The sequence below is a fragment of the Chinchilla lanigera genome, unplaced genomic scaffold (genome assembly GCF_000276665.1).
Source record: "Chinchilla lanigera isolate Chin_1 unplaced genomic scaffold, ChiLan1.0 scaffold00037, whole genome shotgun sequence".
NCBI lineage: Eukaryota > Metazoa > Chordata > Mammalia > Rodentia > Chinchillidae > Chinchilla > Chinchilla lanigera.
Genome location: NW_004955438.1, coordinates 12,890,881 through 12,912,264, shown reverse-complemented (window position 1 = coordinate 12,912,264; position 21,384 = coordinate 12,890,881). Strand labels below are relative to the sequence as shown.

General features: G+C 45.8%; 1 long non-coding RNA gene across 2 annotated transcripts; it reads left to right on the top strand.

Moving 5' to 3' along the window:
* Positions 1-769: 769 nt before the first annotated feature.
* LOC102013870 lies at positions 770-5,855 on the top strand. Of its 2 annotated transcripts, none has more exons than XR_261929.2 (3): positions 770-841; positions 986-1,115; positions 4,888-5,855. It is a non-coding gene; the product is annotated as an uncharacterized LOC102013870 (long non-coding RNA). The 2 variants fall into 2 exon arrangements; XR_001235129.1 differs by having other exon boundaries at positions 986-1,165.
* Positions 5,856-21,384: the final 15,529 nt, after the last annotated feature.

Below are 21,384 nucleotides of genomic sequence, written 5' to 3'. Positions count from 1 at the left end.
CTTTATGATGCCATTTGCATAAGGCACAAACACAGGTCACAGGTGCCTGTGATGCTAGGAAATTAGGATAGTGCGTATCCATGTGGTGGGAGGTTAGGAGACTGAGAGGGGTTTCGGGGAAGTTGGGTATGTTTGTATGTATATTTTCTCTCTCTCTCTCTCTCTCTCTCTCTCTCTCTCTCTCTCTCTCTCCTCTTCTTACAAGGGCACTAATTTCATCATCAGGGCTCCACCTTCATTACTTGATCACCTCTCAAAGTAACCATTGCCAAATTCTATTACATTGAGGGTTAGGGTATCAGCACATCAGTTCAGGGGAAACACAAATTTTCAGTGCATAGCACCCCAGCCCCATGTCTGGGGGAGCAGTAGATGCAATGGTGGCATTCTCCAGCTCTCAGCAACTGTGATGTCATCCGGTGCACATGGCCTCCAGACTCACTTCTGACCCAGGAAAGAGACCCCCAGGGGTATCAGGAGCCTGGACAGCTGCCCTGTTTATGTCCCACCGGTAAAATGGGGCAGGTTAGAGTTTTCCTGAGGGCTCCTGGAGCCAGAGATGCCGGGGCTCCCACCCTAGATGTGATGGGGGCAGGGCTGGCCCTCCACACAGAGTGGCCGGCCCCAAATGCTGGCAGCAGTTGTAGCTGGCCGCCCACGCACAGGCAGGCAGGAGGCAGGGTGCTGCAGCCTCGTTGCCAAGAGCACAGAGAACTTTCCACTGGGTCCAGATTTTTCGTCACCATGGCAACTACTGGGGGGTGGAAACAGAATTCCTCAGCATTCTGAGCAGATTATATGGGGGAAGAAAGAACAAGAAAGTGAGCCCTGAGCTAGCAAGGTCAGGACTAGCACCCAGTAGGCCCCACACCTCCCCTCTGCCCTTTTCAATCCCTTCTCCCTCTTTTAATGTTTTTCTCTGTCTCCTGTTCTCCTCTGTCTGCATCCTTCATTCCCACGCCCTTCCCTGGATCCTCGCCCCCAGGGGCTGTGGCTGCTGCTGCTGCTGCTGGCATGTGCGGGCACCAGGCACCATTCCCAGTGCCTCACACCTGTGAGCTCTCTTCACCTCCCAGCCCTGGGCAGTGGGCACTATGCTCATCCCCACTTTGCAGGTGAGGACGTGGAGGCCCAGGGAGGTGTCGTGGCTTTCCCAGTGTGCACAGTAAGTAGCAGACTCCAGTGACTGCATCCGTGGCTTGAAGTCTCTGGATTGGCTTCCTTGTCTGAGAAACTCAGGAGCTGCTAAGGAAATGGGGCAATGCAGGGGGCAGAGGGGAAGCAAGGTGGCACATGACCATACTCTGGAGACTGCACAGGTCCTGCCCACTTCTCCCTTTCCTCTGTCTTCAATCTTTATGAACTTCTTGGTTTAAGCCAGGGCAGAGGGCAGTGCCAACTGTCGGTATCTTCTTGGTATCACTTTGGGCTGATATCCTGGTCTTGGCTGGCCAGTGCTCTCTTGTTCAGGCCCAGGGAAGGCTCCCTGGCTTAAGAGTGCCATTGGGAAGTCCAGAAGGCCAGAGACCTGGGTGCCATTCCCAGCATCCTCCCCATCCTCCCTTAGGAAGTGGAGAAGAGACTCTGGCCCAAGGAGCCTGGCTTATGCCAGCCCTGGTCCTGCAAGGCACTGCTTCAGAATTCCAGGGCCGCATCCCTCTCCTTGGGGCCTTTCAAGAGACGGTGAGGGACTGGTAAGGACATTGTGGAAGCAGTAGAGGTAACAAGTCAGCCATCCTGGTCGCTTGGCATGAGCTCATGGCGAGGACTCAGACAGGCTTATGAACACCAGGACAAACCCGAGACTGGGAAAGATCTGCTTCACCTCTAGGAAACTTCCGTTCATGGCTTTAAAGATAGCAAACTCCTTTCCAGCCTGTCTCTGCTTGCCCCTCACTCGTCCCTGGCTTCAAATCTTGAGGCTCAACCTCCTCCTGCTCACTGCCTTTGGTGCAATTTTTGTATCCCAGTCCTTCTGTATAGCGTCTCACAAATCTTCCAAATCTCTGGCTCAAATATCCAAAAGAGAAACCTCTTAATTACTATCACCATGACTGGGCAGAACTCTCCCTCCAGACCATCCCGTTGGCTGCCTTCCAGGCTACTGATTGGCTGCCCTGGGTCTAGTGCTCCCCCTAGTCCAATCAACTGAGGCCAAAGTTGGGCCTTATGTTACCAAATATTTTTGTTAAGATGATAGATGTATTTTATCAACCTTTAGGTAATTTGTGGATTCTTTAACCTGAGCAGTCATGTCAGTAATTTGGAGTGTGCTGTACACCCTGGTGATTATTTGGTTACTTCTCTGCTGCAGTAGAGCCAGTTGAATTGGAGTTTCTGGTACCTGCAACCAAAGCCTGGTGGCCAGAACCCCATTTCTTGGGTTTATAACAAAAGTGAATGAGTCATAACCTTTTTAAGCTCAGACAGACCTCTCAGAGCTAAGGTGATGGGATCCAGAATATTGCCCTTAGAAACCCAGAGATCCTGCTTCTGTTCCTGAGTCTCCCTGCAGGGACCAGGAAAAAGTGCCTAAGGGTCTTGTGCTCCCACCTGCAGTCACTGGTGGGTGCTTCCTGGGTCCAAGATGCCTAGGCTGGAAAGGACTACAGCTGATGCTCACCGGACCCCTCCTGCCATTTTGGTCAGGGGAGGACCCTGAAACACAAACCAGGCTTTGGGAGCATGTGAGCCCTCCATGTGAGGTCCCAGCTTTTTGTCACCCATGTGGAGGTTCATATCTGCAGCCACAGGCTTTCCCAACCCTCTCAGGGCTCAGCACAGTCTCCAAGCAAGCCAGCACTCCCTGCATCTCCCCTGCTCCTAGAGCCGAACAATCAAAGGGACCGCAGCTGCAACCCACACATCATTCTTGCCGCATTGTGTGGGCAGATGAACCAGCTTAGCCCTACACAGGGAGGATGGGAAGACAGGGTGGCTGTGGTGGCAGAGGACCTCTTACTCCACAGCAGGACTAGGCATCAGAGAACGCCCAACCTAATTCCCCAATCCCGCAGCTTCTCATGCCGCAGAGCCACCCTTTCAGTGTTTTATGGAGTCATTCTTGACATGAATAAAAATCAGCTTCCTGGTAACTTCCACTCATATGGCTTCCCCCTGACACATGGAGTGCGCATGCCTAACTCCACCAAGCCCACCCAGGTCTGTGGCCTCCACACAAGTCTCAACCTCAGAACCCTCACCAGAACCATCATTTCTGCCTGTTGTCCTTTTTCTAAAGTAGGAAGGACAAACTGAAGCCTTAGGGCCCCAAATCTAGCCCACCACCTGTTTTTGCAAATAAAGTCACAGTCACATCTATTCATTTGCTGTTGTTTATAGCTGCATGTATGCTGCAAAGGCTAAACTGTGTGGTTGTAACAGAAACTATGTAGCCCACAAAAGCTTAAACTATGAGGCATAATTGAAATATATGATGAATATTTAAATTTTAAAAATGATGACAGTAAAAGACACATTGCCATTAATCCCCTCCAAACTATTCTCTGTCACTTTGAGCATGTCATTCTTGCCACTTTCTGAAGCTGTTCTGGAAATATTCTTTCATGAGGGTTAGATGCACGGCTGCCTCGATGTCTTAAATCGATTAAAAACGTTTCCTTTCACAGTCATTTTGACTTTGAAGAGCCAGAAGTCACACAGAGCCAGGTCCAGTGAATCAGGTGGACAAGGACACGCTGTAATATTTTTACATAACTGCCTTTTGGTGGGATGGCACTCAGCTGCAGCATTCACCATATTTTTTTCCACACGTTGTAAAGACACTCATGAAAGAGAACTTTCAGAACTGCTTCAGAGAGTGGCAAGGATAATGGGATAAATATCTTTGAAGCAAGAGAGCATATTCTGAGGGAGTTAATGGCAATGTTTCCTTTAATGTAATAAAATATTTAAAATTTAAACATTCACCATGTAATTCAATCATACCTTATATTTACTCCTGGCCCTTTATGGAAAAAGGTTTCTGACCCTTGTTCTAAAGCAATAGTGTTCTCCAACACGGAACAGGAGAGGCCGGGGATGACTGTTCAGAGTGGACACCCTCCTTGCCCTTCTTGGGTCCTGTATATAACACTCTGTAGTGTCAGATCCTATAAGGTTTGAGCAGCCACGGTCCAATATTGGCTCCCAGAGAGAATGGATCATCAGCAAAACGCCCAGACTGTTCTCACAGCCTTTGCTGGGTCCTTTAACCAAGACAAGCTCCTCCAGTCCTTGATTTTGCAGGGCTTACATTCATCTTGGTTTTGTTTCCTTTTGTTGCCTTTGTCCCAATCTCTTGCCTTGAATCCTAGAGTCTGTGTCCGCCTATGAGTTAGTCCACCCCACTTTGTGTTTTCCGTATATTTATTCAGCTTCTCTTCTGTGCATTCACCAAGTTGTCAAGTTTGAAAGAGCCCCATGGAGACCTCCATGCCAGGTTGTAAAGGAGCTACTAGCAAATGCCTCTTAGTCACATTAACCAACCTGCTGTGTGCTGTCACATCCCTCTACCTACAATCTGCAAGGCTCCATTTTACCTTTATTTTTTCCCCCAGTTCTGGGGATTGAACCCAGGGCCTTCACACGAAGCCTCATCCCCAGACTTTTTAATTTGAGACAAGATCTCATTAGATCACTAAACTGCCTTGCTGGGGTCCAACGTGCAAGCCTCTTGTCTCAGCCTCCCTCCCGGGTGCTGGGATTACGGTCCTGCACACCGCACCTGGGTCTACTTTACTTTTGGAAGTTAGGGTGCTGTGGGACATTTTGTGAAATATCTGCCTGGGCATTTAGCCTCAGGGATTGCTCCTTCTGTTTTAGAAAATTGAACCACAGAACAGAAGGAACTTTGGAAATCACCTAACAAATCTGCTCTCCTTACAGATGGGGAAACTGAGGCCAAGGCAATGACGGTCCACAGTGGCAGAGAAATTGGTGGCAGAGCCAGGAGGAGCGGTCCCTTTGCATGACATCTCGATGGTGCAGACCGGATATTAAAGGAAGTGACTGCTGTGGTCCAGGCATGTCACAGATCACTGCAACAGAAGGGTCTTACTTGTTCACACTGGTCCTGGGTGGATATTAAGGGCGAGGTTCAATCTGTCTTCCATACTGACCTTCAGAGACCCAGGTCTCTTCCATTCTGCAGTTCTTCACCACAGTCTGCCTCCAGGGACAGAAGACAGAGCCCTGGGCCAGTCAGGTCAATCCCACTTCCGCTATGTTGAATACCATGGCACTCTGCTCTGGTGTTTACTGCTGCCCACATCCTGGCCTTGACCTCTTCCTTCCAGACCTCGGCCTTGTCTCGCTCAGCCCTTCTGTCCACCCAGGAAGGCCCTGCCTGGGGTCCGGCTGGCCAGTGGGCGAGGCTGCAGCCAAAGTCTCCAAGCGGAGGGGGCTGGAGTCCCTGAGCAGCTGGTGTGTGCGCTCAGTAATCATCCAGTCTGCATGCAGGGGGGCTGCCTCCCCCATCCTGTGTCAGGAGAGAACAGGAAGCTGCAGCTGGCAAGTCCACAATTGGAGTCTGCCCACGCAGAGCTACAAATCCTTCTCCCTGAATTTCAATGTGCCTGGTGCGGCAGAGAAGGAAGCTGTTCCCACCTCTAAGAAGAGTTGCTGAGACAAAGGGGGCTCCTGCTGCCCCCTCCGAGGGTTGACCGCATAAGCCTGGGAAGGCCTGGCTTCTCTTCTGAAGGCCCTGTTTTTGCCAGGGTCCATCCAGGCTGGCATGTTTCTTGGGAACAATGGGAGTCTGGGCCATCGGGCCTGGCATTCAAGGCCTCCTCCTTCTAGCCGCCCCCACCGTCTTTCTCTCTAACGGGTCCCCAGAGCATGCTCTTTCCCAAGGCAGTGCATGGGAAAGAGCATGGGGGGGGGGGGGTCTTTGGAGTCGTGTAATTCGTGGTTCTGCCAATTTTCATCAGTATGGCTCGGGCAATCGCCCCGTGACTCAGCCTCCTTACAATAACGTTAAGTGAAACCCGTGAATCAAGTGAAAGGAAGGGGTATGTAAAAGAGCCTCGTGTAGCACTCCATAAATATTCAGTTTTTCTGAATATTCTCTGTGTCATTCCCCTTTATCACCTGGATCCTCCTCCTGGCTGCCCCCACCCAGCTGTCACTTACAGATCAGCTAGTTCCTCGCCGATCTTCCAATGACTTCTGGAGGTAGGAGGGAGAGGACCTCCACCCAGCACATACTCCTTCACCATAGCGCTCACTGATGGGGCCATTAGACCTTTGTAACCTGAATAAACTGACATGCTCCATGTGAGCCAGTCCTTGCAAAGACTCACAGTCCAGCATCCAAAGGCAGTTTTAGGAAAACATTTCAATTCTCATTTTTATTGTTGAGAAACAAACTCATAACCCATAGGAGACTTTCTTCTCTCCCCAGTTCTCACACACCCTGAAGCTCAGCTCTGCCAAGCTCACCCCACAAACTCTCTCTGCTCCCCCCCCCAAGTCTTTTTCCCCTCTGTCCCCCTGGGCTGTGTGCAGCCTAGGGGTGAGGTGGGGGACACGGACACCTGCACATTTACAATTCTTGCTCTCTTTATGTTCATATTTACTTGGGGTTCCTTCTCTACCTGTGAACTCTAAGAGAAAGGGGCTGTGGATTGGCAGGGTGACTTTTGACCTTGTATAATTTCAAACAGGCAGAAAATTTGCAATAGTACAAGGAGCTACCTTATATCCTTGGCCCAGATTTACCAGCACTTGCTTTTTGTCCCATTCACTCTTGCTCTCTGAATCCTTATTATATATGCATTATATATTTAATATATGTAAATTTTTTCTGAAGTCATTTGCAAGTTGAAGATAACATTCCTCTTTACCTCCGAATACTTCTGTGGGAATTTCCTAAGAAAAAGAACATTCTCTTATATAATCATAGTACAGTTATCAAAATCAAGAAATTAAAATAGTCCAGCAATAATGCTATTTTCTACTTCACAGACCATATTCAAATGTCTTCAATTGTCCCAATGATGTCGTTTTTAATTTTCACAGTCCAGGATCCAATCCAAGGTCTTGAATTGTATTTAGTTCTCATATTTCCTTTTTTTTAAAGAGAATTTTTTTAAAACAATACAAACAGTACAGAATTTTAGTTGTCGTATTTCCTTAGGTGAAAATATTTTATGGTTTATTTTTTCTGAATCCTTACCCCTACCCAATAGTGCTCAGAATAACACTGCGAGTTTAAGAGTAACTCAGTAAAATATAGATTTGAATTGAAAGCAAAAGGTTTAAAAGTATTAATTATAATGTTTAGATTTTTGAAAATTTATTACAGTAAAAGACATTGCCGCCTATAATCCCAGCACTTGGGAGGCTGAAGCAGGAGGATCATTGCAAGTTCAAGACCAGCCTGGGCTACAAAGTGAGCCCAAGGCCAGACTGAACTGCATAGCAAGACCCTGTCTCAGAAAGACAAAAAAGGAGGAAGTATTAATTGTATATTTTCATACCATATAGCAAATACTGTGGTTACGTATTCAACAGTCGTTTCTCGTAGGTTGGTGGGTGCGGTGGTGTGGTTGGATGAGAAAATATGGACAGGTAAGTGGATATACAGACAATGGATAGGACGGTAGGTAAATAGGTGGGTAAGGAATAACTGGATAGGGAGGTAGATGGATGGATGGATGGATGGATGGATGGATGGATGGATGGATGGATGGATAAGAGATTAGTTGATAGAATGGGTTATATGAATGGATAAGTAGAGGAATTTGTGAATATGTGAACAAATGACGGATGGATGGTTCAGGGGATGAATGGTTAAATGGGGAACTGGTGTGTGGGTGTTGTTAATGCCTGACAGTCACAATGATCTGCTGGATGGAGTACACAGGTGGGCTATATAAGTACTAATTCCCCAAAACAAATGTAATTATTATGTATCACAAACATATACTAACAAAACTAAGAAGAAAATGTCTTCGTTCAGGATCCGACTCTGCCTCCTAGGACTGCTGAGTGATCCTCCTGTAGGGATCCTCTGGGTTCTTGCTGTACCCCGGGAAGGAATGGCAGTGAGAGTGAGGAAAAAATAAGCAAGAGACAAAAAGCTGGGATCAGGTGGAGGTCCTCTCTCTCAGCGGAAAAGGGGAACCACCTAAGAACAGTAGAGTGTTTATTTATACCAAGAGGTTGGTTAATTTTCACCTCGCTGTCCAACAATCAGTTAACAAGCTGCAACAGCTTGTTCCCGTGCTTCGAGGAGCTCCCGTGTTCTCGGAGCTCCACTGTTCCGGGGCTAGCTTCGTCCTGCACCTGTAATTACCTTCCAGCTTCCGTGGCTCCCGACACCCTTCCCTACTTGGGACCTCAGCAATGTCCTGTATAAAATAAGGGTGGGAGACTGAGTGGCCTTCTTGGTGTCTTCCACTTTGGTCCAACTCTGGGTCATACAGGTGGTGCATGACAGAGCCCAGACTTGGAGCTGGACAATCTGGCTCTAAAGCAGGTGCTTTTAAACTATTCTGCTTTATGGCCACTATTGAACACTGGAAGAAAGACACCAAGGCCAGCCAGGGGTTCCTTGCTCCCTAGCACTGAGCTCTCTCTCTATTTCCCATCCCATCAAGCCCCTGCCCCAGCCCACCACCCTGCACCAGGAAGTGCTTGGGTTTGTTTCACATCTCTCTGCCTTGCCTAGAGCCAGGGGGTGACACAAGTGATATTTTCCACAGGCCCTTCCCTGCTCGCTTTCCTCTCTGCACCTGTCTGTCCCTATCCCCAGAGCCCTTTGCCCCACACCCCACCTGCAACACACACACTCAGTGACTTGCAAGCCTTCCTGCCTCCTCCATGCAAAAAGCACTATCAGAGAATAATCATTAAAAATCAGAATTCAGTAGGAAAGTGGCATTTGCAGTATAGTATGGTTTTCAATGTGTATGATAATTTAAGTTTGTAGGGTAAGGTGAGTATCAGAATCCCTTTAAAATATACGGCCTGGAAAAATCTGGAAAACCTGCCTGTGAGGAGCTAGGAGCCACTTGGCTTCTCAGGCTGAGCTACCCAGGGCTGGCAGAGCTGAGGTTGGCCATGGCATGCTGGAGGTCTGCTGATGTGAACGCCCTGTAAGTCATCAGAGGAACCCTAGGGCTGTCTCCCAGCCTCAATTCCTGCAGCTCAGCTTCCCTAAGCCCACCCCAAGTCAGAAATGGTCCCTTTCTTTCCCCAGATCACAGCTCTCTAGCTACAAGGGAGACTGTATGGCAAAGACCATAGACACTTCTAGCATGAATCAAGACTTGAGCCCAATGCAGCGGGGAGGAGAGGGCCCTTGAAACCCAATGTACATCATTTGTTCCAATGCAAAAGCAAGGGCCCTTACTAAGAGCTGCCCTGGCAGTGACCCAAAGTTGTGACCAGGCCAACAGTCTGATTTGAAGGTTCAAGTTGGAAGAGGTGATGAGTATTACTGCCAAGCCCTTTCTCAGACGTTTTGCAGAAGTCACTCCATCCAGAGCACACACAGGATACAAGTACATATTATGCAACACTCATTCTGGGAGGTGGAAGTAGGGGGATTACAAGTTTGACCCCAGCATGGGCAATTTGGTGAGACCTTGTCTCAAAGAAAGGCTTGTGGGAGGGAGCTAGAACTATATCTCAGTGTGAAGGCCATGGGTTTAATTCCCAGTATGGGAGAAAAGGAATCCTTTGGATAGACTGAGTGCATCTAGTCAACGAAGCATTATGCAGCTGTATATTTCATCACCCTAGACAATGAAATAATTTCTAACACATATTAAGGAAAAAGATAGGCTGCTGAAGTAGGTGCATAGTTCATTATTTTTGTAGAATGGGGGAAATACACATATATATTTCCTTTTATTTTCAAAAAGAAATAATTGTTGAAATTTCAAAGCTAATAAAACCAAGGGAGGTAGCTGGATGTAGAATTTTCTGAACGTGCCTTGATAGTTTTGGTTTAGGATCAAGTAAATTAAAAAAAATAGAAAAAGTCAAAGATTCTCTAAAGATTTCTCAAATCATATTTGAGGCAGGCATGGTAGCACACTCCTATAATCCCAGCTACTCAGGAGGCTGAGGCAAGAGGATCACAGTTCAAGGCCAGCCTGGGGAACATAGTGAGACCCTATTTTAATAAAAGTTTTTAAAAGGGCTGGGGATGTATCTCAGTGGTAGTGTGCTCACTTAGCATGCGTGAGGCTCTGAGATCAAACCCCAGTACTTGGGGAAAAAAAATGCACACATTAACTGAAAAAAAAAATGAACCTAATTTTATATCATATGGTTATACTAAGTTGCCAGTATAACCATCTGGTAAAAAATGGTTTGAAGTGCCCTTAAAACACACTACTTTGACTATACATTCTTCAGAAAAAATACACACAAAGCAACTGCATTAGATTGTGTATCTATTGTGTAACCATGCTGGTGTGATTTTTGAAACTATTTTCATGTGTGAATGTATCTGTGGATAGATGGATGAAATAAATAGATGAGAGAGAATATGTGTGATCAAGAGAGAGAGCACAAACATTCAAGGAGTTAAGGAAAACAAATATAAAGTTAAAAAGCTAAAAGTTTACCCTTTACTCTGTAATTGAATTGGAATGTCAGTATAACTCAGGGCTTCTTTCCTTTTCTCCAAAAGAAAATTTTTCCCTTGGCATTGTCCACTGAAAAGTCTTGGAAGCAATAATACCTTAATAGCAATAAACACATTTATTGTCTAGCTTGTGATCTCTAAGTATCATTTCCCACTATAAAAACCCAGGGCTCACTGGGGAAATGACTGTTTTCATCCCTGGAGCAGAAAATGTACGAGATGATCTTGTGCTTGACAGTGAGGAAGTGATCAAAGATTAACCAGGGTCACATTACAAGGACACAAGAAGCCACCTGAATGGGCTCCTACAGGCCAAAGATGGGGACGTTTATTTGTCCAGAAGAATAATGACTGAAATAGATTGAAACACTTCAGATAGTTTTAAAATCTTTTAGTCATCATACCTTTTTAAAAAAAAAAAATCCTCACTGACCACATTTCGAGGGAAAAGAAGCATGTATCATGCTTTTGCCATACAAAATTCCTGGATTATCAGATAGTGAATGCAAGAAAGTTCCCCTTTATAGAAGAATTGGAGCTAATAAAAGCAGAAGAAATGAGTATATTAGTGAATACATGGATGATCACCATTGCAACACCTGATGATAAACTGGATCGAGCTATTCAACAGCTACCAAAAAAAAAAGGTGGAAACATCCTCACGGAGACTATCAGACTAGGTCAAGCTAATATCACCTCTACCTATTGATCAATTTTATCCCTAACAGTTAGACAACCTGAGAGTATTCCTCCTGATGTGATCCCACAAGTCTACAGCATTACCCATGATGCCTTTCTTCCCCCAAATACCCAATGTGAGTCTACTTAAGCCTTTGGATCCAACTCCACTGTACAGGAAAATGAAGGACAGAGGCACACGATAATAACACCATAAAAACACAGTCCGCCAAACCAGGATGTGGGAACCTCTAGAGAGTGAATGTCTATATGTCTTTAATAATTAAATGGCATTTTTTTTAGAGGGGACAGATTTAGAGGTGGAAAGAGTCTTCAGAGATATGCCAAAAGCAACGTGTGGACTTGTTTAGATTACCAGTTCAAACAAACAGCTGTAAAAGAGCGTCGTGGAGACAATGGGGAAATTAATACTAGCTATTAAGCAATTAAATGTTAATATTGAGATGATAATGGTATTATAGTTACTAGTTACTAATAAAATGAAAATGTTAAATCTAAGAAATGGAATTATGGGAGTTCACTGTACAGTACTACTCTCTTGAATACTCTATAAGTTTGGACACTTTCATAATAAAAACATTTCATACAAAAATGACTCAATAGAAGCAGAAGATCAATTTTTCACAGACCTGGTCCCATCCTCAGGCAAAAGGCAAACACAAATTCAGGCCCGCTTAGCCTCTGGGGATCTGGCCCTGGAAACTCAAGCCATTGCTTCTGATGGCAGAGAATCTGATAGCCCCACGGTGGGTGGAACCTACTTCCTCATCCATTAACTTTGCACTTGCCCAAGTGACATTGCAAAATTAGTGGCCAGAAAGTGAGGAAAGGTTTGAAATGCCCTTGTTCAACTAGGCTTGCCCTGTTGTATACTGATCATCATCTCTCTTAGTTACTTTTCTCTCTTTGCTGACAAAATACCCAACAAGCAAATTAAGAAAGGAAAGGTTTATTTAGCTCACAGTGTGTGGAGGTTTCAGTCCATACTCATCTGGCTCCAAGGCAGGGTGGCACATGGCAGAGGGCAGCAGTTCATGGTGGTGGAAAACAGCAAAAGCAACAAGAGCAAATGAGGAGGAGGAGCAGTGGAGAACAAAGCTCTTTCTCTCCTTTATATTGTATGCAGGATACTCACCCTAGGTTTGGTGCAGCACTTCATCCCATAATCCCAGCACTGGGCCATGAATCAATCATTAACTCTAGAAGCCCACCCCATGACTGCCTGAGGTTTTTTTGGGGAGGACATCTAGACACAAACCATAATATCATCATAGAAGAACATTCCCCTCCATTCTGAACCCTAGGTTGAGACAGATGGAGCAGACCACATGGCCTGAGCAGTAGTAAAGGAAGACAAGAATTCAACAAATACTCTGGGGCCTGGAGCTGAGCCCCTAGATTCTAGAAATCAACCCAGTAATAGCTGAGGTGCACTTAACCAGCATGCCATAAATGTGATCATAAATAATTGCTGTTATAAGGGTTTGGGCTATTTGTTACTTGGCATTATTGTGTCAAATAGCTGCCCAATATACTAGAGAATAAAGAGTCTGCTCAATATGCTATACAAGCTAACAAAAGATCTGCTTTCTAAATCTAGCTCCACCATTTACTATCTGTGTAGGCTTTAATTTCGCTCAGACTTCAGTGCTTCCCCTATTAGATCTCTCTATTTACCATATTTATTTGGGAGATACACATCCAGCTAGGCCCATTAATCATGGGATCACTCTGGCCAATGATCACTCAAGTCTTCAAGCTTACCAAGACCTACACCTGTTACTTTGCAAATAATCCAATAAGTAACCAGGGAGGTAGGGAGTGTTTTAAATGAACTGTAAGCTCTTCAGAGCATTTGTTTACTTGATCTGTTAAAATCAAGCTTAGATTTTCTACCATGGGAAATACTAAGCATGGGTCACCTATTTTGAACTTAATGCCATACATAAAAGTGTTTTAGAGAACTGTTTGTGTTCCTGAACATGTATTTATGTAATCAAATAATTTTCCATGGATATTTTAAAATGTTTACTTGGTGACCCAAAGGTTTATTCTGGTGAACCTGGTGCAAGAACTGCTAGAAGATGTACTAATAAACTTTAAAGGGGCCAGAAAATAGACTATTATGGGGGGGGTGTATAGCTTAGGGAATACTGATTCATTTGCATGCAGGAAGACAAAATTTGAATTTTTATTCATGCTTTTATTTAAAAATGGGAAGGTATTTTACTAACAATTTACCAGTTGACGTTAAGGTTGTCCCGGGTCTGGAGGTCACAGTGTGGAGGGGTGACAGAAGCGATGCTGTATTGTATAACAGCCCAGGTTTACCTCGGCAACTGTGCTTGCCAACTTTCTGCTTTTTATTAAATCAATGCTCACCAAGTGGACAGATGGCTTCAAAAGATCCTGCAAAGAGTCTGTGGGCTGATGATAGTGAGCCCAGGAGAGAAAAAGCAAATGGTAGAGCTGACCATCCTCTCCCAAGGACAGTCCAGGTTTACAACCACACCATGAGATAAAACTGACAGGGTATGTGCAAACAGGTCCCTCTCCCCAAATCTGAAGTTCTTAGAAGACTATTTGAAAGGTGGTTTTATTTCCATCATTGCACTAAGTGTATAGCAAGGCCCGAGACAGTAATTCCTGATCGTAGTGATTGTAACTTATAGGTACTTAAACAAATACCGGAAGTATGCTTGGAAATATTAACTGGTGGGGTGTACGATCAAAAAGGACAGTGGTTACTTTGTGATGCTCAAGGCTGGCATGCAGCAGCCAGGGAAGAGAAAGATGGTTGGAACTGAAGTCAGGAGGGGCAGCTTGGCTAAGGATTAGCTGCCTAGGTTTGAATCCCAGCTCTTTGCTTCATGAGTTTAAACAGGTTAACTTAACCTTTCTGTACCTCAGCTTTCTATAAACTATGCATAATGATCACACCTATTTCATAGGCAGGGCCATTATGAGAACTCACTGAGTAAACACTTAAAACAGTACTTGGCTCATAGTAAATGGTCCCTAAGAGTTTGTGATATAAACTGCAAAATCCCATAGGAGCTCATCAGGTGGAAATACTGACTATGAATAAACAACGTGCCAGAGGGCAACCTAGCACAGGAAGTGCGTGTCACCAGTGTGGCCTGTTGGACACAGCATCACAATATGGGTGGTAGGTTGAAAGTCAGATGTCAGGCTGGATACAGCTGCAGGAATTATAATCCATTGTGACATACACAGGACATCATCCCACTCCATCAAGCCCCACACTGTCCCCTGGGGTGACAAAGATGAATAAAAATCAGATGATGCTAGAGCCCCCAGCCCAAGAGCAGAGGCAGTGATAACAACAGACATGTGGCCCAAGAGAGAGGGGCTGGGACAGTGCAGGTGGGGCCTTGGATACGCATTCCTCGCTTTGTCTGCTTCCCTCTGGCTTGCATAATTCTGTTCCTGACCCAAGCTCTGCTTATTGCCACGACCACCTAGAGCTCAGGACATTGCCCCGCTATAGCAGGGAGGAGCTCTGAGCTCAGCCACAGAGCCTGCCAGATGGGGCAGCCACTCCACGAGAGCCCACTTGAAATAAGGTGAAAGGATCAGTCCCCAGGACAAAGGGACACAGTGGACACGGTGTCACACTGCACTGCCTGGGCTTTCCAACACAAGGATCTATTATTTATCCAGTGGTGTGGGCTGAAAGTCAATTTATTTTACAGGAGCCACAGGGCCGAGTGCCTCGTTCCATCCATCAAAATAATAACTAAGCAATTAGTAAATAATAGAACGGGATTGATTTTGCAAAAGACAAGTTATGCGCTCCATGGGAGGTGCGACAATGAGATTCAGAGGCTGGAACGGGCACAGGGGACTGATGAGGAGTGAAACCCTAAGAGGCTGGGAGGGGAATGGAAGGAGGATGCACGTAGACAGGAGCAGGGGCTGCGGGCTGCTCCGCCTGTTGCTGCTCAGAGCCCTATGGATGGCTGTTGCCGCCCCACTGCCACCCAGCAGAGCACACGCTCGGGCTGGGGCCAGATGTTAGCAGCTGCTCCTCAGAGTAGACCTCGCAGGAGGGCCTGGGGTTCCCTGTGGGGGGCACAGAAGAAGCCCAGAGGATTCCAGTGACAAAGCCCTCCAAGTCTATCGTCAGGGTCTGCCTTTGGGTCTGTCCTTGTATTTCCAGCGCCCAACCTCAAGACTGGCTCGGGACAGGGGCTCATTAAATATTTGATGAATGAACAAATCAATGAACATTTGTTGGCTAGGAAGCTAGAGTGGCAATATGGCAAAGGGGTAAATCACCCAGAGCCGGGAGCCAGACTACCTGGACCCATATTCTGGCTTTGTCATTTCCTAAATGAATGACCCTGGGGAAGTTTTTTAATCTTTGTGTGCCTCTATTTCCTCATTTAAAGAATTACAGGGGGGGACCAATTCACTTCCTGAAAGAACATTCTAGAACAGTGCCTGTGGTGAGCACCAGCTATCATGATCTGCAGCACCAGAGAACCTCTACCACTGTCCACTGTCTGTGAGTCAAGTGTGACCACATCCTGCTCATGTGTCCACGGCAGCTCTGAGACCCGAGCACCTCTCAGCCTCACTACCTTCCTTTCCCCTCACACCTCCTTTTCTGGGCAGCATGCAGGGCCCTGGGCCTCCTCCTCACAACTCTGGGACTGTGTATATTAAAACTGGAGGAGTACCCAACCAGCTGCTGCTCACCCATGGCTGCAGAATTGCCTGGCAGCAATGGAGTCAGAATCACTGGCATGATGCTTGGCCATCAATATTGTTTACATGGTCTCCAGGTTTAGAGCCATGGACTAGACAGGTGTCCTCACTTCCTGGAGAGGCCAGGCCTCATCAGAGCTAAACCTGGCCCAGGAACAGGGCACAGATCCCAGGCTCCTCCTGGTGCAGCAGTGTGAAGGCCCAGCCCCTGTGTAGATCCCCCAGACGTGACGGCAGATGTGACACTATCCTGCCATTAGCTTGCTCCTGGTTTGGGAGCCAGCAACACAGCAGCAGTGTGGGACTGGGAGGTCTGGGAGCAAACTCCAGGAGCACAGAGGAGGGAAGGACTGGTTTCCTGGAGAAGCCAGGAGAAAGGTACAAGGTGGGTAGCTTCTGAGTCTCACCCAGAGGAACTAGGAATTCGGCATATTCAAGAAGGGAAGAACATTGCAGAAAAAAGGAACAGCACTGTAAACACACACACTCGCACTGGGGCTGTAGGTGAGTGTAGTGACCAGTGAGAAGCTCAGAGGGGCTGACGCCAGAGCATCGGGAGCACACAGATTAGTGAGAGATGATAACGTCCACATGGTTGGGACCAAAAGGAATTTACCTAAGATGCGGAGGAAGGGAGCCTGGCTTCCGTCCTCAGAGCAGCCCCTGAGCACTGGTAAGGACAGCAGGCGCACAGCCACACTGGGCCTTTATTAAGATCATGTGCTGCGGTGTGGGTGGGAGGGGATGAGCTGGGGGAAGAGGGCACCCCAAGATGTGAAAAGGTCCTGACCCGAATGGAGAGCAGGAGCCAGGGAGGAATTAATCAGCCATGTCTGGGATGGGCACAGCCAGAATCCAGGCCCAGAGCAAGGAAATCAATCTGAGCCCCAGTCACTGAGCCCCTCTGTGTGCCTTAACTTTGTTGCCCTAAAATGGGACAGTCTTAGTCACTCCATGCTGCTGTAACAGAACAGCACAAGATGGGTCATTACAATGAATAAAAACACATCTGCTCCAGAACTTGGCTCCAGTTCTGGAGGCTGGGAAGTCCATTACATGGTAGAAGTCATCACATAGTGGCAGAAAGTGGGGCGGGGGTTGGCTTATGACCTAAACACCTCTTAAAGGTCCTAATACAAATGCAGTTAAATTTTACCTGAGTTTTGAAGGAGACAAACATTCAAACCATAGCAAGGTCTCACAGTACAACCTCCAAACAGGGTTATGTTGTGAAGACTGAATGTATTCATACATGAAACTTCTAGAATGCTGCTGGGTAGATCATATAAGTGCTCATAAGGGTTGATAGAGATGTCCAGGGGAGCTCCAGACATTCATGTGCCTCTTTCTTAGTGGAAATGGTTGCTGGGAAGCTCCTGGATGTTGGGGGTTCTATTTCCCAGCTATCCTGATGCTGAGATGGGATCACACAACTGGGAACAGTAAAATGCAGACAGAGATGATGTATGTTGTACCCCAACCTGGCCAGGAAAATCTTGCTCCACACTCTCATTTACTCCTTCTATCAGGAGATGTCAAAGCCTGGCATAACCTTGGGATGCTAAATGATAAAAGAATATTATGTCCTCTTCTCTGAAAATGTTCACCCAAATTGATCACCAGCTGTTTCACAGAAATCAGTTATCCAGGATGGAATGCAAGCCGTGTCAGGAGAACTAAGCTGTGGTCTCATCTCTGATTTTGATTGTGTGACCTTGCGCAACTCACTCCACATTTCTGAGCCTCATCGAGAAAATGAGGATAAATGTCCTTACAGGGCTGTCAAGAAAATTAAATGGAAGTGTATGTATAGAAATTCTCCATAAAGTCATCTATGGATGGCTGTTTTTCCTTTTAAGATACAAAATATTGCTGAAAATGTGATAATCTGGTGGACTTCATTTATACAGTGGATCTATGAGATAATTTAAAATACGGATGGCCCCAAATTGTTCTAAATATGACTGAACGATTGCCTCTGAGCTTCGGAGATTCGAGGGGCTACTTGCCCCTACCCTAGTTATTCCTATGTGGCTGTATAATTGGCATCTGTGGATTCAACCAACCGTGAATTGAAATTATCTGGAAAAAAGCAATTGCCTCTATAGAGAATTTGTACAGACTTTTTGGGGGGTTATTATTCCCTAAACAATACAGCATGACAATTATTTACAAAGTTCTTATATTTTATTAGCTAGTATAAGTAATCTAGAGATGATTTAAAGTATACAGGAAGTTGTGCGTAGGCGATGGGTGAGTAGTATGGCATTTATATAAAGGCCTTAGACACCTGCAGATTTGGGTACCCACTGGGAGTTGGGGAGGGTGTCCTGGAACCAACCTCCATGTATACCAAAAGACAATTGTGTCTTACATATGTATTTAACATCTGGGCCCAAGTGACAGACCTAGCAATGATCAACAATATCCAACCTTAAGAAGCTGCCAGGGTGACCTGGAAGGTCCTTGCACTCCTTCAAAAACTCTACTTCGAGGTCCTTTTTTTGAGACCAATCCCTCCTAAGTTCCTCCGGCAGAGCACTTAGCACTAGCACTAGTACACCCTTGTCCGCCCCTTCCAGTTACCGCCCTTTCTAAGTTTAAGCAGCTAGCAGGCAGGAACTGGGTCGGCCTCAGATTCAACCTGGACCAAGCATACTGCTTGGCACCTGGTGGATACTCAGGAAATTTTGCTAAATGAGTGAATCAGAAAGACAGTAATTTGGGATAGTAATAGGGATTATATCACCTCCCACTGAAATATCCATGTTACCTCATTTTTTGAGTCATATTTAAAGAGTCTAAACCATTCCCTTTGTTTCAATTACATTAGCTAATTGCTTCAATGCCTAAGCGTTTGCTTGGACATTTTCCACCAAAGATATAGTTGGCTTCCATAAATAATTTAGGTGCACACTGCATATCGAGTTGGAAGACAGCGAGAGCCTCCTAATACTTTGGAGCAGGCTGGAACTGCTCAGAAAAAGGAGGATGCCCGTCCATCACCCAGGGCTTCTCACCAGCAGTCGTGGTTTCCTGAGGTGACTACAACAGTCCCCCACCCCACATGCTTCCCTGCCGTGTGACCTTGACATGCTCCCACTGAGAGATTCCACGTATGCCTGCTTGCCTTTGAATCTGAGTGGACTTAGGATTTCTTTAACCAATAAAGATGGTTCATTACGCTGCAAGAGTAGCTAAGCACTCCCTGCACTGCAACGCCAAGATTCCTCACGTTTATCTCATTTGTTTACCTCCCTACCCCCAGGTCCACCAATGCTTTTTTATTTCCACAGTACTATGGATTAAGCCCAGGGCCTTTGCACTAAGCCAAAGCTTCAGCCCCCTGTTTATTTTTCATTTTTATTTGGAGACAAGGCTCACTAAGTCACTAAACTGCCCAGGCTGGGGTCAAATTTGCAACCCTCCTCAGCCTCCCTCAGGGCTGGGATTACACGCATGCGTGGCCCCACCCAGTTTCACCAGTGCTTGCTTTGCTTCAAATCCAAAGGCATTCTGAATCTGCCTCTCACCGGCTTCTGTAATCTGACTCCTTGGACCTCGTGGCCATTATTTCCATTGATGTTTCCCACGCCCTCTTATAACTTACACATCCTGTCTCTAGAGAAAGTGGGCATCAGTTCAAGTGGATCCACAATGCTCCTTGCTCAACCCCCAGAAACCTTTGTTCAGGCCATGCCCTAGCCCCGAAGACCATCTATCTCCTTGTCTTCTCAGGTATTTCCAAATACTACTCAGTGTATTAGTTAAGATCAGGTAGGGCTGGTATTCAGCTGGTTTCAGCTGGTGTGTGCTGACATGGCTGAACTGGTTGTTAAAACACTGAAATATTTGTGTACTGGTTACCGGTAAATATCTGCAGTTCCAAACCCCCTGGCCCCTGCCACCCAGTTCCTTCCGGGCTGCTCGAATGCTATGGTCAGAGTCTGCTCTGATTCCTCGGGCCCCTGCCATTCTGGTTGTTGAACATTTTCATATCACCCTGGGGATTTGGTTCAGCTCCATATAACAGAAAAATGGCTTCAAGATTGCTGTTTAGCCAGGCATGGTGCCGCAAGCCTACAATCCTAGAACTCTGGAAGGCTAGGATACGAGGATTTCAAGTGTGAGCCCAGTATGGGCAACTTAGTGAGATCCCATCTCAAAAAACAAAAAGAGCTGGGGATGTAGCTCAGTGTGAAGGTCCTTGATTTAATTTTCAATACTGCAAACAAAAACAAAACAGCAGTTTGTTTCTCTCACACATGAAAGAGGAGGGACATAGATAGTCCCGGGACCTTCTAGTGGCTCCTGCAATGCCGTCCAATACCAGGTCTTCAGGCAAATGTTCTGCAGGGAGAATTTATGATCCAGGAGTGACCATGGGTGCCTCCTTCGGCGAGGAAGAAGCATTTCCACTCAATGCCAGGTCTCCTGCTATTTGAATGGCTGTAACTTTTATTGTTCCTCACTGCGCGACTAAAATAATAAAGCCATCTTCCCCAGTTCAAACAGATCCCGACAAGTTGCTGAGGGTTTCTGTCAGTGATCAGTAAATTATAATTATTATCATTTTTCCTAGTATCCCTATTATTATTAGTGCAATAGACTTAATCTTGCATGTTACAGCTGCCTCCAAGAGTGTTTTTGGCTTTTCTTTAATAACAGCCCTATAGATTTTAGTGCCAGCTTTGAGAACCTTTTTCTTCGGGCACAGACTCTTGCAATAGCAGGCTTGGCCCTCCCTTTTAACTTTAAACAAATTTTTAAAATACATTTTTATTTTTAATTGATATGTTGTAGCCAGGAGTGGTGACACACACCTGTAAATCCAGCACTGAGGCAAGAGGATCTTAAGTTCAAGGCCAGCCTGGGCTACATAGTGAGATCTTCCCTCAAGAAACCAAATAATAATAATAATAATAATAATAATAATAATAATAATAATAATAATAAATTGACACATAGTACTTGTCCATGTTTGTGGGTACAGTGTGGTATTTCTTTTTTTTTTTAATTTTTTTTTTGTCTTTTTGAGACAGGGTCTTGTTATGCGGTTTAGGCTGGCCTTGAACTCCCTTTGTAGCCCAGGCTGTTCTTAAACTCTCAACGATCCTCCTGCCTCAGCCTCCTGAGTGCTGGGATTACAGGCACAAGCCACCACACCCAGCTTACAGTGTGGTCTTTCAATATTCGTATATAATATATGATGATCAGATCAGGATAGTTGGCAGACATACCACTTCAAATGTATATTATTTCCTAAAAATCTTAAATGTGTACCAAAGTTTGCACCCTATGAAACTGTCATTTTGAACAATTTTGACCATAAATTCTCCCTGCCCATG